At 42.9% G+C, this 17,277-nt stretch overlaps 1 long non-coding RNA gene across 1 annotated transcript in view; it reads left to right on the top strand.

Moving 5' to 3' along the window:
* LOC132881944 (uncharacterized) overlaps positions 1-12,454 on the top strand; it is a 126,925-nt gene extending 114,471 nt beyond the window's left edge. Inside the window, exons 2-3 of the long non-coding RNA XR_009654087.1 lie at positions 12,147-12,253; positions 12,412-12,454. This is a non-coding gene — a long non-coding RNA (uncharacterized LOC132881944). The remainder of the gene's footprint in view (positions 1-12,146; positions 12,254-12,411) is intronic.
* Positions 12,455-17,277: the final 4,823 nt, after the last annotated feature.

The raw sequence follows: 17,277 nt of genomic DNA, 5'->3' as shown, positions 1-17,277 counted from the left end.
ATAACATACCAGTGCAGAGAAAAGTAGCCCCCTACTGTAGAGCAGTCATCAAAAAAGGCTATTAGACAAGCCTATGACTATGTGCTTCTGACTCCAAGACTGTGATTGAAAATAATTGAGGGGACTGAAGTAAAATGTGTATGTCACTCCTTCATGGATAAGTGGGCATTTCAGTGCTTCTGTGTGATATTGTGGCTTACACTGAACAAAATTTACAGTCTGCACTATTTGATTTTGGTCTTCTAATCTAAGGCAAGTATTTGCTCAAACGGAAAACTCACACTTCCTTTTTTTTTTTTCTTTACCCTAGTGGTCGTAACATCTCTCTCACAATGTTGGAATGATCACTGGATTTCCCCACAGTGGGGAGTTGATAATCCAGAGAGCTTTGGTTGCAGTATGTCTTCTGTGGTTGGGGACATAACTGACTGATGCTGAGAGGTTCCTCTGAATTTGAGGTTTGTCTGTTTGCAGGCCTTGATGGCTACTTCTCTGAACACTGACTCAGACAGATTTACTGGGTGCTCTTGTTAAAAAATAGACTTGGAGTCCAACTTGATTTCTTCCACCTACTCCACACTCCCTACTTTTCAGTTCCCCAAGACATTTCATGCAAATTATAGGGAATTCTTCCCAAGAATCCATTGGCATTGGAAATGGCATTGTGTGCAACTTTAAAGTAGGTCTACTTCATGCCATTCCATAACAAAGGCAGACATGTAGGTATAATCAGGCAGTCACTTAGTTCTTTAGACTATAGTGGAGTCCAGGGTCCCAATCATGAACCACTGTCAGAGGCATCTTCAACAAATTGTCTGTTGTTTTTCCTCCCCTTGAGTGCATTAAATGAACTAGATTGGGAGGAATTGGAGAACAGAGATGGAAAAACCTCTCAGAGAATAACTCCTGAGCTTGGAGGCGATGGAGCCATTTTCTACTCTTTCCACTGACCCCACTCTTGGGAGGCCTCCAGTTAGCAGTAGTTCCCAAGAAGCCAACCTGCTTTAGACAGCAACAAGTGCAATTGTAGACATGATCCTCCATAAATCTCACTTTCTTTGGCAGTTTAAGTTGTGACAAAAAATCTATTCTATGACTACCTTTCCTCCTGTATGTTTGTTCGCATGTGAGATGGAACTGCTTTACTATTGTCCTGTGGCCAAGCTGGAGGCACTAGTGCCAGTGGGGCTGGAAGGCTTTCATCCACTTTTCAACAAATGAATAGTCTGTACTCTTTCTGGAACAGGGACATAGTTTTTTTATATATATATACTTTTTTTCCAAGCTGGCCTTTGTCTGTAAGAGGTAGCCCACAACCACTCTTGGTTACATTTTTCATTTGTGGATGCATTTAAAGTATTAGGGTAGAGGATTTTATTTTCTCAGCCTGTTTATTATCGTAATTTATGAATGATTCTACATGTACGTTCTAGCTTCAGGTATGGAAAAAGTGTGGTGTCATTCGTGTCTGGATTTGCACTCATTATTCTGTAGGAGATGTTTTTTGGACTTATTATCGGAGTGTATGAAACTTGATTTTGGGAGGATCTAATTCTGTCAATGGGATTGATATGGAGTTGGCTGGGGTTGAGTCATGGTTCATGTTTATGTTGGATGAGTAGTTTGAAGACTGTCAAATTTCTTCCATGGTTATTATTTAGAGAAACATGGTTTGAGGCAGTCATGCTTTCCTGTAGATAAGGCACTTGAGATCAGGCTCAGCATTTTTCCAATAGCTACAATAAGTAATTAGAGTCAATTTTTCTTTCATGCGTAGTGTGCTATTTAAGTTTTCCTTTAGATTTACAGGAACTTTCCGGTATGGCTTTTAATTATACTTGTAAGCATCATTCCAAAGATTACACCAAAAGTTATTTTGAGGTAGAAACAAGTGCCAGTTTTATGCACGTAAAAAAAAAGAAAAAAAAGAAAAAAGATAAGTGTGTTGCGCAGAGGCTGTACACTGGTTTTACTGGCTAGTTTTCAAAAACACCAGATGCTGGCATGTTGCAGAAGCATGTGGCTAAAGACATGTCAAAATTTGTGTTGTGTTTGTGCAACGACCAAATTTTGCATGCTCTCCTAGCCACAAAGACATCAATCATATTGATGGCTGCTTGGAGCTCATGTGGTATACCGGCAGTCTTGTATTGAACTATCTTATCCTTCATTTATTCTGAAGTGTTTTGTAGAAGCCATGGAGAAGATTGGTCTAGATTAGTTAGTGGTTTATCAGATTTTAGGCATACCTTCATGCAGGTTGTTGATAACCAATAGAGTTATTATGAGACAGTGTTTTCCTGTTCCTCGTGCAAATGTGTTTATAATTACCGGCATGAAATGGAAAGCTCTCATATTCAGTTAGCACTGAAGCAATTCACTAATTACTCAAAGGTCGGAGGTCTCAGAGAATGTCTTGGCTGTGGCACAGACACAATCAGGCTGAATGGAAAGCTGATTAAGACCAGGGTAATTGTGTGTGCATGTATCAACATGTGCATTGGGGTAGTTTGCTAAAATTGTTTCTGATAAAGAGGGCAAAGAAAAGTAAGACTTTCTTTTTAATACCGTAGAGGCCCCATGTGCTGAGCTGCTGTAAACATTAAGCAAGTGACTGTGATTTATAACAGATTAATTCAGAACACGGAAAGGAGCTTTCAGCATTTTCTTATTCACAAAAAAAATACTTTCATACTTGATCCCTGGCCCTCCTGGATAGTAATGTTTAACTATCTTGCCAGTGCTTTTATCTGCTACAAATAAGTCTTTTGATTCACAGTGGAAATATCCAGGCATGATGAGTGTGTATGCGCTCATCATTATAGGTCTATTTTGTTGAACTGCACATATTATGTGCACAAAACAATGTGTGTATATGCTCCACCATGTTATATCAGATTCCTGCATGGGACTGACTTTACCAGAGCATGCTTTATCTTCAATTTCCTGAAGTTTAAATATTTCACGTTTAGATGATGTGAATTTCAGACACTCATACAATGGTTGAGGTTTTCAACCCGGAAACAAAGCCTAAAAGGAAACATCCATTTAGCCAGTTACCTGAAGACAAGTTTGATTAGTTTAACAACTTTCTAACTTTGGGAAACAGAGGAACAGGAAGCAGGCTTCGGAACAGGTGAGTTTAGTTTATTGGCACACTTTTCAATGACTTTTCACGATGCAAACACACTAAACACAAACGCAACGAGGTGTCATGGCTCTCTCTCTCGTTCCTGACTGTCTGCAAGACACACAGAGACACAGGTTAATAGACAGCCAGTAATTTGACACAGGTGCACCTCATCACATGTTACCTGCTGGTTCAACCTGCCTCCTCGCCATTCACAGCCGACGCTCAACAACGCCCCACTGCCACATACCCCCACTGCCCGACTCAGACCGGGGAGCCATCTGGCCTGCACCTGACAACTCCCCCGGCGGGAGAGGTAATCTGCCACCACCATCTGTGCCCCCGGCCTGTGGACCACCTCGAATTTAAAGGGCTGAAGGGCCGGATAATAACAAGTGATCTGCACATTGACATCCTTCATGCGGTGGAGCTACTGGAGTGGGGCATGGTTGGAACAGAGGGTGAATGGGCGTCCTAGCAGGTAGTAGCGGAGAGTGAGGACCACCCACTTGATGGCCAGACACTCCTGCTGTATTGTGCTGTACTTCGACTCTCGAATGGAGAGCTTGCGGCTGATGTACAGCACCGGATGCTCTTCCCCCTCCACCACCTGGGACAAAACGGCCCCCAGCCCTCTGTCTGATGCGTCAGTCTGCAAAACAAAAGGGAGAGAAAAGTCAGGAGGATGCAACAGCGGGCCCCCCCACAAAACTTCCTTTACCTGAGCAAAAGCCTGTTCACATGGCTCCGTCCACTGGACCGGATCTGGCAAACCCTTTTTAGTGAGGTCAGTCAGCAGGCTGGTGACGTCCGAAAAGTTAGGCATGAACCGCCTATAATAGCCAGCCAGTCTTATCAATTTGGGGATCCACCTGCCCATGACCCAAGCGGAAGCCCAGATACCATACTTCCACCTGTCCAATTGCACACTTCTTCGGGTTTGCTGTGAGCCCAGTGCGCCTCAGCAACCTCAGAACTGCCCTCAGATGTTGTAGGTGCCACTCCCAATCATTACTATAAATGAGTATATCATTTAAGTAGGCCGCTGCATACGCATTGTGTGGATGGAGAATTCGGTTCATGAGACACTGAAACGTCGCTGGAGCCCCAAACAACCCGAAAGGAAGGGTGACAAATTGGTGTAAGCCAAACAGAGTGGAAAAGGCCATTTTCTTGCAGGATAATGGAGTCAAGGGGATCTGCCAATATCCCTTTGTCAAATCCAGTGTTGAGTAAAAGCGAGCCGCACCTAACTGATCAAGCAGTTCATCAATGTGGGACATTGGATACGCATCAAATTTAGACACTGCGTTGACTTTTCTATAGTCTACCCAGAACCGGACCGACCCGTCAGTCTTGGGAACTAAGACCACGCTGTGCAACTCCTCAATTACTCCCATCTTAAGCACAGCCTGAAGTTCATCCTGAACCACATTTTTCTTGTGTTTGGGGAGCCGATACGGGTGGCTGAGCACCACCACCTCTGGGGGAGTCTCAATGTGGTGTTCTGTGAGGTTAGTGTGACCAGGGAAGGGCGAGAACACATCGGGGAAGCCCTCCTGCAACCTAATTACCTGTGCTCTCTGGGACAGTGAGAGGTGGTCTCCGCAGGGGACAGGGTGAACTAGGACGCACTTTTCAGACTTACCTCTAGTCCCAGCTCCGCCCCTCTCCAGAACTACCATCACTAGAGCCACAGGAACCTCCTCTCTCCACAGTTTCAGGAGATTGAAGTGGTAAATTTGACGTGTCGCCCCTGTCTGGCTGTTTGACCTCATAGTTGACCTCCCCAAGTCGCTGTGTGACCTCAAAGGGCCCTTTCCACTTGGTGAGCAATTTTGAACTTGAGGTGGGCAGTAAAATGAGGACTTTATCTCCCGGTGCAAATTCCCTTAGCTGTGCCCCTCTGTTGTACAGGCAAGATTGACGTTCTTGGGCCTATAGCAAATTCCCCTGGGTTATGTGACTCAGTGCATGGAGTTTTTCTCTCAGGTCAAGAATGTACTGAATTTCATTTTTACTTTGAGAAGGCCCCTCCTCCCAATTTTCTTTAATGATGTCTAAGACACTACGGTACTTGCCCCCATACAGCAATTCAAAAGGGGAAAACCCAGTAGAGGCTTGTGGGACCTCGCGTACTGCAAACAACAGAGGGTCGAGCCACCTGTCCCAATGTTTAGCATCCCTGTGAACGAACTTACGAATCATGTTCTTAAGTGTTTGGTTAAATTGTTCGACCAGCCCATCCGTTTGCGGATGATAAACACTAGTCCGAATTGATTTAATCCCCAATAATTTGTATAATTCGTGCAGTGTGTGTGACATAAAAGTAGTGCCTTGATCAGTCAGGGTTTCTTTTGGAATCCCAACTCAGGAGGTAACGCGGAAGAGTGCCTCCGCAACACTGCGTGCTGGGATATTGTGGAGAGCCTCTGCTTCCGGGTATTGCATTGCATAATCCACAATGACTAATACAAAACGATACCCGCATGCAGATCGATCTAATGGCCCAAAGAGATCCATGCCAATTCTTTCGAAGGGGATCTCCATCAGCGGCAATGGGTGCAGTGGTGCTTTTGGTGTGGCCGCCGGATTTACCAGCTGGCATTCGCAACATGCCGCACACCACCTGCGGACATTGGCACGAATCCCTGGCCAATAGAAACGGGCCATGAGATGATTTACTGTTTTATCCTGCCCCAAATGCCCAGCCATAGGATTATGATGAACCGCATGGAATAAAAGTTCCCTGCGACTCTTTGGGACCAACAACTGTGTTATCTTTTCTTTCGTTTGAGTGTCCTGTGTCACTCAGTACAGCCTATCTTTAATAATAGAAAAGCACGGGAAGGAAAGCGCAACGTTAGGCTGGAGGATTTGGCTATCAGTTACTTTCACTTGGTCAAAGGCATGTCTCAGAGACTCGTCACGCACCTGCTCCAATGGGAAGTCCCCTAAGGGATTCCCCAGAGAGGGAGGAAGGCTCTGCCCACTCTCTTCGTCATCATGATGCGGAGCTGACGCAGGCGTGCCTGAGACCACCTCTCTAGCCAACGTTGCGGAAGGATCCCCCCATGACGTGCTACTGCAGGACTCACCCACTACTATTTGTTTCATTAATGTTTTAAACCCCAGGCAATTGGTTCCCAGGATCAGTGGGTGAGTGAGACTCGGACTAACCGCAGTCTCTACGCTATGATTTTCTCCCTGGAAGTGGATAGTGATGGGCATCAGCGGATATTTGTGTATATCACCGTGCACACACTTAACCTTCACCAAATGTGCATTTCCCAGTGCCCTGCATTGACTCAGGCTTTGATGTATGGAGGTCTGATTACAACCTGAATCCACCAAAGCCTGATGTGTACCCCCTTGAATACTCACCGCTATCCTGTACACCCCCGCTTGATCAGGGGAAGCCTGAGGTTCATTGCGAATGCGAATCAGTAGCCCCACCTCCTTGCAGAAGCACTGATTCCCTGCCGTCCCTCCGCATCTACAGACCTGCCCGGGCTCGCTTGCGGTTCTGGTGGGCATGGATGAGTTCACCTGTGGAGAGAGAGAGGGGGTTAATGGCAGCACAGACACAGAAGCAGAAGGGAGAGTGGAAATACGAGGATAGACACGGGTGTGGGGAGCGGGTTTTGGGGGAGTTGGCTCCCGTTTCCGCGGGACTGGGATGGGGGAGGGACAAGGAGAAGGAGAGGGGGAAGGAGAAAACGAAAGTGATGGAGAGAGAGAGGGACTTGTAACAGAGCCTGCTTCCAGATACGCTGTCAGATGATCCTCAGCCAGTCGGACCGCCTCCTCCAGTGATGTCGTTCAGTGACACTGGACCCACGCTGACGTCCCGCTCGGTAGCTGAGCCATGAACTGCTCCAGTGTCACTCACTCGATGATGGCTTTGATGTTGCACTCGCCGGGCAGAAGCCACTGTCGGCAGGCATCCCAGAGCTGTTGGGCGAACGGCTGGCCCACTTTGCCGTAAGCCAGCGTATGGAAGCACTGGTGCTGCTCTCCTGGGCCGTGCCTGACCTGGTGTCAGATGGCTCACTTCAGGTGAGGGCACTCCAGTATGTTCGTGGCCGGGAGCTGTCGAGCTGCGAGCTGGGCTTCCCCTGACAGGAGCGGCAGTAGGCGAGCCACCCACTGTCAGATTGGCCATGAGCTCGCCTCTGCAACACGCTCGAACAGCTCAATGAAGGCATCGGGGTCGTCCTGTGGCCCCATCTTCACTGGCTGGCTGCAGGAACGATTGCTGGAGCACCCGCAGACTAGACCCAGCTCTGGATCACCTGCCGATCCTCTGCCTGGGCTTCAAGCAGAGCCCGGAAGCGCCGGCCCAGGTTGACGGACAGTGCAACAAAGGTATGCTGCTGGCACTGCAGATCGTCGGCGAGTGTTTGGAGGAGTTCTTGGACTGGTTCGGATCCCATGGCGGCGTTCGTTCCTCAGTCCTGGGTTTTGGCACCAGTGTAATGACTTTCTAACTTTGGGAAACAGAGTAATGGGAAGCAGGCTTCAGAACAGGTGAGTTTGGTTTATTTGCACACTTTTCAGTGACTTTTCACGACACAAACACACTAAACACACACACAACGGGGTGTCACAGCTCTCTCTCATTCCTGATTGTCTGCAAGACACACAGAGACACAGGTTAATAGACAGCCAGTAATTTGACACAGGTACACCTCATCACATGCTGGTTCAACCTGCCTCCTCGCTGTTCACAGCCGATGCTCGGCCATGCCCCTGCTGCCACAAATAGGTCATAATTTTTTTCAAAAGCAGTATCTGTTTAACAATTATTCCATGAAATCAAGTTGTACATGAGCTGATACATCGGCTATAAGCCATGTGCGACAAGATTGAGTGGAATAACTGTTTTATTATATCCACATTCACTAGATTTTGAGAAACGGAGCATTTGTATTTTTTGCAAATTCAATAACTAAAAACTTCATACAAAACATCCGACAAAATAATTTCCACTTCGAATGTAAACAAACTGGCAAAATGACAGTAGCAATTTGTGAAAAATACTATAATAATAATTCTTGAAAAGTAAAAAAGATACGTTCTTACCATCAAATACTTTTATTCCACATTTGTTGCTTTTTTTGTAATTTTGGGGGTTTTGTTTTTGAGTAGAGTTTTTATTTCATCCTGTGTTGGTTCAGCAACACACTCCGCCATTTTGTTTTTCTCGACTCATGGTATATTACTATCCTAGTAGTAGAGTGGCCAGTCAGAGCACCAGGCCCGTTTCAAGCTATTTGGGGGCCCTAGGCAAAGGGGGATCTGGGGCCCATAATTATCCTTTGCTTGCTGTCACCTTTCCTTGGCTCAGTTGAATATTCGAAAAGGCTCTGCATCTATGCATTACGTTCACGTTCCAGTTCAGTCATGATGCATGGAATTCTTGCAGAGGTTACTAGAATCAGAGAAAATGGCAAGGGCTGTCCTTCCGTCCCATGGAAGCAAAAACAATACAGAGACACAAGCGAAGCAAACTTGCCATGTCGTAGTCATTAGCCGTGCTGATTGCAGCAGGGCTTCCTTGCAGAAAGTTCGGGTTTCTTAGCTGAATTACTGCATTAATATCCGACCAAGGTCACAAACGTAGCCTATTTATGTAAAAAAGAGCTTTCTTGTGAGCCATCCCCTGTCCTACTCCATCCTACTCCATTCATGCTCATGACACATGCAGCTCGCTGAAACTAACTCTGACTATGACATTTTGATAAACACACTAAGTTAATCTGGGAGAAGTTGACAGTCTTTCACCTATTTGTGTGGCACATATTAGAATTTTTAGCCAGTCCTTGCAAGTTTGTAAGCCTGTTGTGCATGACAACGTTTACATCACTGTTATAAACACTGTCTACAAGATAACTACCATTAACGTAAGCTAGCTACCAAATTTGCTTGTCGACCCGCTTGGTATTAATGAGTGTGTACATTCTCACTTACCAGTGTCTTGTTTTTTTCTGTCTTCCTCTTCCCTTTTCTTCTTTCTCTTCTGGCTCCCTGAGGGGTAATTTCGCTTCATATTTGATTTTGTTTTTGTTTTTTTGCCGCGGAGCTCTGCAACCACTTGACTGGACGGAGATGGGCATTGAGGGGTTGACAACAGACTGTCATTGCACTTTTCGGCCAAAGCATGTAGGGAGGCGCTGTTGTGCATTAGGGGGCCCCCCTTGGAACTAGGGTATTTCAACAAGTGTCATTAGGCGCTGCGCTGGCGCGCTCAAAAAGTTGTCATTGCTATTGAATACATAACCAGTCATTCGGCAGCGGGGGCCCTTCGAGGACTGGGGCCCTAGGCAATTGCCAAGTCTGCCTACCTTGTTGCAACGGGTCTGCAGAGCACGCAATAGCTCATATCCAGTGAATGTGGATAGAATAATTCCAGTTGTCTTTTAAAGGCCCTTTTCCTATGTATACTTTAACGTTTGTTAGGTTGTGAATTAACTCATATAATGAATGAAGCTGTAGAAGTGTTTTTCTTTCCTGACTCGGCCCTGGTAAACCTTGACTTCCTGGAAAGTTGAGTTTAATTCATATACTTGGTTCTGTTGCAAATGTAAATATGTGTTCATTATGCTTTATATACAAGTTTAAATAAGTTCTGTTCAAGTTTCCCACTGTGTTTTACTTCAGCTAATCAGAGGATAATTTATGATTGACAGTTTGATCATATCCAAGTCAAGTGCTGACTGTCACTTATATTGCCTGTGTGTGTTTCCTTATTTGTATACGTGTGTGTGTGTGTGTGTGTGTGTGTGTTTATATCTCGAAGAGCTGAAGCTCTCATTATCCCAACATTTCAACCCAACACGGAGTACACTAGAGCACAGACAGTCCATGTTCTTGTGGTCTGGACCATAAAGTTAAATTGCGTCCACAAGCTCAGCGCTTAATCCTGGCAATAGCTGACAAGCAGGAGCAAGACTACTGTAGCAGCCAGCGAGGCCTGGACATGCAATATTTTCCAGTCTTTAGAACTGTATATCTGTTTCTTTTTTTCCCCCCTGCTCAATATTGAACAACACAAAGTCATGACATTATGTATGCCTTGGCAGCAGGCTAATGCAGAGTGAACAGCGAGGGTCTAACCAAATGAAAGCGCAGCAGACCAAATGAAAGTAACAAAAGAGTGCAACCACACCGACCTCATGCTTTTGTTGGGTAGCCAGTAAAGTGTCTTGATTCGCCAAGAAGCTGTTCCTCATTCAATTACATGTTCCATGCATTCATGCCAAGACTTATGGAAGAAGGGCTTCCGAGCCGAGCTGATCTGTCTCGCACCTCTGAGCGAAATCACCACAACATGTGTATGTTTCTGTGTATGTTGGGCTGTAGACGAGTGTAAAGGAAAGTGGTGCCAGCAGATGTACGCGTGCTTGTTATTGTAATAATAAAAGAGGTTTATGTTTGAGTGGGATAAAGTTGTGCTGAAATATATTTTGTATGTTCACTATATCACTGTGTATTTATGGACAGTCCAGAAAGAGACACATAAAGAAACCCAAAGAAACCTGTTTTGAAAAGTGTCAGCTGATCTGAAGCTTTTCTGTTTAAAGTACATATTCTAGTCTGAGTATTAGTTGCAGGTGTTTATATAATTTCTGTATAACTGTGGTCCAGTCAGCACAAACCCTTGTTTGATGTGTGATCTTTTTTTTTCTCTCAGTAGAAAAACATCTGCTTGCACTTAATGTATGTGTGTGTATATTTATTCTTTATTCCATAAAAGATGGGCTCAATCTGCCACAATTACACCAGATAAATCATAGCTATCAGGCTCATGTGTAGGTGTCAGGTACTGGGCAGTTCACCATATTTAGGTATGTGTTTGCACAGAACCAGTCAAAAGTTTAGACACTCCTACTTATTCATAGGTTTTTCTGTATTTTGACTATTTTCTACCTTGTAGAACAATGCTGAAGACATCAAAACTACGAAATAACATATGGAACATGTATGAAATCATGCGGTAAACAAAAAAATTGTTAAACAAAATGTTTCATATTTTAGATTCTTTAAAGTGCGCTTTACACACTATTGGCATTATCTTAACCAGCTTCATGAGGTCGTCACCTGGAATGCTTTTCAGTTAACAGGTATGCCTCGTCAAAAGTTAATTGGTGCAATTTCTTGCCTTCTTAATGTGTTTGAAATCAAACAGTAAATAATAAAAATCTAGTAAATAGCCCTATTCCCCAACTGTAGTAATCGTTATTATGTCAAGAACCGCTCAGCTAAGTAAAGAGAAACGACATCCGTCATTACTGTAAGACATGAAGTATCTTTTAATTAATTTAAACAAACAAACAAACAAACAAACAAACAAACAAACATTGAATTAGAAGGTGTGTCCAAACTTTTATCTGGTACTGTATGTGTAAGAGTTTGCATTATTAGTAGATTCTACCTTGATTTTGGGTTTTGGTGCCACAGATGGTAATGGTAAGATTTGAAGAAAGATGTATAAACGGAAGAAGTGGTGCAGTAGAGGAGCCATTTATAGACACAGATGGGCCAAAGGTTTATTTGACCAAAAAAGAAAAAAAAAAAACCACCCTGCTACACTCAACAGTAACAAAGGCTTCTATGTTTAAGCACTGTTCCTCATTTATTATTCTTCATGGTGGATGAATGAAAATGCTGAATTTTCTAGACTATGATTTGGATAGGAAGTCTGAATTTCATAGTCACTTAAGTACATGCCCTTAGGATTGGGACATGAACATGTTTTATGAGATTTGGCTGTTTTTATCAGAGTCTCTAGTGTGATGGCCTCAGGTTTTATTCCACTATCATATTATGGTGGATGCTTTACTTAGAAATAGTCTTACTTTTATGACCACTGCTGGCTAGACCTTATTCATTTATATAAAATTGAATGCAAGCTTCCACTAATTAGTGAAATTAAAGTAAAAAGTGAAATTTGCTGTCATATCGAAATTACTATTAACTGAGTTTTCTCTCCCTCTTTCTCTTTTTTTTACAGACGTTCACTCCTCACATTACACTAGGATGAAAACTGAAATTCAAGCCATATTCTGATCAACTCTTGAAATTTTTGCACTGACAACAAAGTCTCACAAATAAAGTCAAGTGAGTTTGTACTGTCATTCCTGTATATAGCTTGTATACAGTAGTACATTGGAACAAAATGTCTTTTCTCCAGGACCATGGTGTAACGCAACAGTTTAGTGTTCTGTATTGGTGTGTTTGTAAGCTCACTATAGGATATAACTTTGTCTCATTTCCAGTTTGTCATGGCCTGGGATCATCAGAAGAGAGAATCAGACAGGTAGGACAAATTTTGTACACTGAAAAATCCTCTCAACTCCAGCCATGGTGTGGTTGAGGCTCTAAAATCTGTCTACACTTTGGCCTTATTTCAAAACACAAAATGTACATGATGCAGCTTTCATGAGTTGGACAAAAACTGGTGTGAATCTGACACTGATTTTTAAGTTGGGCTGTTTTTGATTACATATATTCTCTTTCTCACACATGCACACCGCCAATAGTGATTCTCTTAGTCTCTTTTTTTAGTCTTTCTCCAACTCCCACAGTCACCCCCTTCCCCTTTCTGTCCTGGGAAAAAGCTGTCTGTTTATCCATGAATGTGATTTTAATTAACTTGGTCATCTCTGACTTGCTCAAAAAGCATCCAACAACTTGTGTGAGGGGGTTGATCAGTTCTGAGCATGAGAGAGAGCAAGAAAATAAGGATAGAGATGGAAGAAGAGACTGGTTGCCTCATAATACTAAGTACTTTGGTCTTCTCAGAACTAGCTGCTTGTGCAGATCTCTTGTTTACCAACCTGGTTGGCTGTTTTTTTTTCCCCCCAGAACGACCACAAAGCTAGAAAATGCCATCAGCCACAGTGAAATGTGTAGGCCTGTTAGATATACAGGCATGCCGTGGTCTGTAGAAAGCTCATGAGACCAGTTAAACCAAATATCATTCTGCTTTTAAGCCAGTTAAATCCTAGGCTGTTCTGCTGAAGGTCCTTGCACAGAGGCTACTGTGGGAGATATAAAATGCATGTAATGTTGGCTACTGTGGTTCAGGGTCATGCAAGGGGAACAGCTCCTTGATTTCTCGACTTTCACTGGCCTGTTAAAAAGCCCAGTAGAAACCCAGCTTTGTTTCAGCTTGGATGGACCTCCTATGATCTCAGCATTAATTGGCTTTTTTTTTTTTTTCCAGTTATGAAACTCCTCATTTGTAGGTATATCGGATACCCTGAAAGCAGCAGAGGAACAGACAGGATGGGGAGAGACAAGTAGATGGATGGAAAAATAATACCATACTAACAAGTATAATAAGAGTATACAAATTAAGGAAGGCCTTAATTCATGCAGACAGCCTGAAAGGCTTTTTTAGGCTCTTCCAAAAATCACGGTCAGAACAGACAGGTGGGTCAAACACAAATACAGACACAATAAATCATAGGCAAATCCATAATCAGAATCCAAAAGCAATCAGTGGTCAGGGCATAGAAACACTAAAGACAAACTGGAGGAGCATGGGGGAAAAGACTACTCACAGTGGAAACACATGTAAAACGTCATAAGGATTCCAGACAAACAAAGGAGTATATGTAGACAGAGTAATGAGACCATTAACTAGGAACAGGTGCAGGTGATCATGAGAGGGTGGTGTCAGGGTAGGACTGAGGCAGGAATGTTCCACATAGCGAGGGTTTCATGATAGAGTGCAAGAACGTCACATATCCTACTTGGTCAAATAAGATGAGGTTTTGGCCTTAGAAGGAGCAAAGGACTGGAGAGTCTGCATCCCATCTGTATTTGGCCAAATCCATCAAAATTGGATTGGGGCGTGGTGGGAGGAGGTAGAACGGAGTGAGTGGAAAGCAAGTTGTGTGCCACTGTACCGATCCACCTGCACCTTGACCCAGATCCAAAGGCCCACCTCTGCCCCCTCAATGAATCACTTTGGACGGATTTGCAGCTCTACTGCTGATAGATTTCTATGGACTGTGAAGAAGTCAAAAGTGCAAAGCCAAAGTGCATTATGCAGTATTATTATACATACGAGCCACTTTTTCCATGGAATATTCTATTCCCTTCTAGTGGGTTTACTGATGGCATGGAATATTGTTATTATATCGCTTATCCTTCATGTATTACGCCACTGTACCCAATGGAGAATGAGCATGCAATATTGTTATAATATTGCACGTTGTCAAGACAACTCAACGTCACACATCGGAGCTCATGCGAAGATCCAATGACACAACTTTTCTGCTGCGCACGCGCACAATCATTTTTTTTGTCAGCTGGGAAAGAGAGACGATCCAGTGCTATAAATAAATAAAATGAAAACTGAAACTAAAGACGCGTTGAACACCCAAAAGGCGACCAAAACTTCATTATATATTCTTCATGCATATTTACAAGAGAAAAACATACCAACGGACATCGAAAAACTGGAAAAGAGACACGTCGGAGATGTAAAATTATGTAAAAAAAGATTCCGCGCTAGCGAGTGACTGATGGTTTGTGCACACACATGGCCGCGAGGTTTGCTTTGTTAAAAGCGGAAGATTTAGAGAAAATTTTGAAAGACACGCTGAACACCCGAAAGGCTACCAAACGTTCACTGGATATTCTTCACGCATTTAAGCTTCCACATTAAATAGATGGAAAAGCTGGAAAAGAGACATGTCGGAGACGTAAAACTTCCGCGCTAGCGAGTGACTGTGACAGTTTGTACACGAACATGGCCGCGAGGTTTGCTTCATTAAAAGCGGAAGATTTAAAGTGGAAGATTAAAAACGGAACATATATTTTGAAAGAGAAAGACGCGCTGAACACCCGAAAGGCTACCAAAACTTCACTGGATGTTCTTCATGCATATTTACAAGAGAAACATACCAACGGACATCGAAAAACTGGAAAAGAGAGCAAGAGTGGAAATATTGTCAAAGTTCTACTTGGAGGTGAGGAAAAGTGATGGAGACTTTTACAAGAGGACTTCACTCGTGGACTTCACTCAGCAAAGCCCTTTTGTTTTGAACAACTGCAGTGTAACAGTTACCTACTACCAAAAGTAATTTTGAACTTGAACTGTCAACCTGTACTGTACATAGCTTGTATACAAGTCGGGTTGTTGTTCAGGCTTTTTGGACTTGTACCATTTTTATTGTTAGGACTTTGACTTTGTGTATTTACATTGGCTTGACAGAAAATTGAATTATATTCGATCAGAATCAGCATTCAGTATTGATAAGTTACCCCCCTGTTCTTAACTTTTTGTAAAATATATATAATTGTTCCATTGAATGTGTATGCATGATGATGATGATGATGATAATAATAATAATAATAATCATGGATTTTTTCATGGTATATCAGATATATTCCATTCATTATCGTCTTCGACTCGTTCAATATCATGCTAGCGGAATGGAATATATCTGATATACCACTAAAAAATCCAGTCAATATGATTTAATTATGCACCCTATAAAGTAGGTTTTGGAGACCATAACGTATTGAAGTGTATTGTGGGATTCTGCAGTATATTCACCACTTCCAGAATAGTGCACTCTATAGCGACTTGCATATGGTTTCCGACATACCATTCCTGTTTTCGCAACTGAGTGTTGTCTTCATAAATCTGGTATAAACACAAGCATAAATCTAAGCAAAGATGTAATCAAAGATACACATGTTCACGATACCCTTCCTCCCAATCCCTCTCAATAAAAGGTTGAACCTTTTTGAAGAAAATACTTCAGCTTTACTCTGCATAATAAAGGATCTATTTTCTTCACATTGAGTGCTTGTTTTGGCCTTGTTAAATTCCATCTGTTTTTGAAAGACATAAACAAATTTAACAGTTGTTGTTTATTGTCCTGCTTTCCAGAGCCGTAGAGAGATGCCATGACGCTGCCAAAAAGTCTTTGACATGCTTTTCAGTGCCTTTTTTGACATCATGTTCAGTGGCTCACAAAATCTTCCCAGTTTATTCAGTTAGCACTACGTCCATTTGTGGTAAATATGAAATATGCTGCAGGGCTGTCGCCTCAGGCACTGTGCCAAAATCTTTATTAACAATGTGTTTTTTAGGAATCCGTTTAAAAAATGTTTTGCTGTTATTGCTTAATCTTACATCAGCAGTATAGAGAAGCTGTGGGTGAGGATTGGGTTTCCACCCACTCAGGGGACATGTGTAGTACCCACGACTCTGCTCTGATTTCTGATATTCGTTACCCTCCTGCTGTTGTTGACATTCTGTGCAGCCGCCTCGCACGCTAATGGAGTTACAGTCTGATCTGGTTCACTGCATAGCACAGACTCCAAAAAGTTGCTACTGTCTTTTTGCAGAACTAAAAATACATTTTTCAGCTGCATCTTTTTATCAATTAAAATTGACTTTGAAGCCAAGTAACAACAGCGAAATAGTCTGAGGTTCCTTTTGAATTTCATTTTGATTTTGGCAAGCAGTGTTCAGCAGTAGCTTTTGTCTGAAAAGCACTTGAGTGCACAGGAAAGCTAGAAAAACACCCACAGGCCTGGCGGTGCAGTAGCAGAGCTGTTAAAAGCATTTAGACCTTAAAGCTCCATTGTTTATGTATCTAGGATAAAGCAGAGACTCTCTTACCAACAGCCACTAAGACGGATACTGGTGATTTTTATCTTTTGGATTTGAAACTGCTGCTTTCAAAGAAAACAAACAAACAAAAAAAACAAACAAACCCAACAACCTATTTTCACCTTCTGCCAAGTCTATAAAAATGATTACTTTATTGTAGTGTGTTTGTTGTTACTCTGAGTGAGAAACAGCTGACATCAGAAGTGCTGACAGGAGTTTCAAAGAGACTGCACATCTATGCACTACAACGGACAGACACGGAATTTAACTTTCAAGCATAAAAATAACATTGTCTCCAGGTAAGGCTAATGAAGGGAAACACATTGGACTCATTTATAAGTCTTGTTGAATTCTGTCAATAATCATCTGACTACATAGTAGCATGAATTCAAACCGGCAACCTTACTGAAAAAAAATAAGAGAGAACCGTCTTTTTTCGGTTGTTCCCGTTAGGGGTCGCCACACCGGATAATGTCCCTCCATCTCCTCCTGTCCTCTGTAT

The sequence above is a fragment of the Neoarius graeffei genome, chromosome 2 (assembly GCF_027579695.1).
Source record: "Neoarius graeffei isolate fNeoGra1 chromosome 2, fNeoGra1.pri, whole genome shotgun sequence".
Classification (NCBI taxonomy): domain Eukaryota; kingdom Metazoa; phylum Chordata; class Actinopteri; order Siluriformes; family Ariidae; genus Neoarius; species Neoarius graeffei.
This window is presented reverse-complemented; position numbering and strand designations above follow the sequence as displayed.